The sequence below is a fragment of the Bison bison genome, unplaced genomic scaffold, assembly GCF_000754665.1.
Source record: "Bison bison bison isolate TAMUID 2011002044 unplaced genomic scaffold, Bison_UMD1.0 scf7180017864498, whole genome shotgun sequence".
In the NCBI taxonomy this organism is placed as follows: Eukaryota; Metazoa; Chordata; class Mammalia; order Artiodactyla; family Bovidae; genus Bison; species Bison bison.
This window is the reverse complement of record NW_011495057.1, coordinates 7,503,175-7,504,319: the sequence shown is the minus strand read 5'-3', so window position 1 is coordinate 7,504,319 and position 1,145 is coordinate 7,503,175. Positions and strand designations below refer to the sequence as shown.

The following is a 1,145-nucleotide window of genomic DNA, read 5'->3' as shown; positions in this document are numbered from 1 at the left end:
GCTGCGTAGACACGAGGCTCGGGCCGAGCGCCGGGGCAGGGCGCCCGGGGCTAGCCGGTCTCCCGCGCCTCTCTTGGCGGGTGCCCAAAGGGGCTGATCACGGTCTCCCCACTGCCCCTGCGGGGGTCCAGCCAGCTCCCGGGGGGTGTCTCTAGGCAGCAGAAGGGTGAGCTAGGCTAGCACTCCGGTTTTGCAGTTTTCTACGCTTCTCACCCTTCGCGTAGCACTTTGCTCCAATTTTTTTTGTTTGTTTGTTTATTTCTGCAGGGATGGGTCTCGAGTTTGCAGTCGAAATTCTCACTCTGGTATCTTAGTTACGGGACTTGTCTCCACCCCACCTCATCCTGGCACCCGCGCGGCTCCCGGTGCCCGAGGGCTCCAGGGTCCTATTGTCTTTACCCCAGCGTCGAATTGCTGGCTATTTGTTTTCCTGCCCTTGCAATTTCCTCTGTCGGTCCTACCTGAAAAGAAAACCTCGCTCCCTTGCCCAGACGAGTCTACGCGGGTCCGCGCCTCCGCACCCAGGCCCTGGCCCCGGACGCCCCTTATCCCGCCGGGCGGGGAGAAGTTCCGTTACTTGGCTATTTTTCCTCTCCCTCTGTCCGGCTGCGTCTGCCCTGCGTGCGTGCTGGGGGCGCCTTGACCGGGAGCCTCCGCACTTTTCACGCCTTCGGGAGAGCGCCAGTCAGCCTTTTCCTGGAATCGGTACCGGGAGGCTCCTCGGCGGCGGGAAGCACCTGCTCCAGGCAGGTCTCAGCCTCCCTCCCCACTCCGCGCGAGTCCCCAGCCCGGCCGAGCGTCCAACTTTCCCGCGGCGTCGGGCCAGAGGATGCCCCGAGGCCCCTCTTGGCCCGCCAGCGGGGTCTGGCGAAGGGAAGCCGCGCGCCGCGGCCGAGACCCCCTGTGCTGGGCGGGGTCCGGCTGGGGGTCCCGCTTCTGCCGCCGCGGGCGGTGGGGGCCCGAGGTGGCTGCGGGAGAGGGGCGTGCCCGCCCTCATGGCCTGAAGGGGTCTCGGGGGGAATCCGCCCCAGGGGGCCCCCAGCGCACCGCCGACGGCTGGGGGTGGCAGGCCGGCGACTGCTCCAAAAAGTGCGGGCGCGGTTCGGAAGTGCCGCTGCGCCCGGGGCGACCGGGGCAGGGACAGA

The 1,145-nt window shown here is 67.7% G+C and overlaps 1 protein-coding gene across 1 annotated transcript in view; it reads left to right on the top strand.

The window, feature by feature from the left end:
• The window catches only part of CDH2 (cadherin 2, type 1, N-cadherin (neuronal)), a 251,009-nt gene that overhangs the window by 968 nt on the left and 248,896 nt on the right, over positions 1–1,145 (top strand). The gene's annotated exons all lie outside the window — the stretch shown is intronic.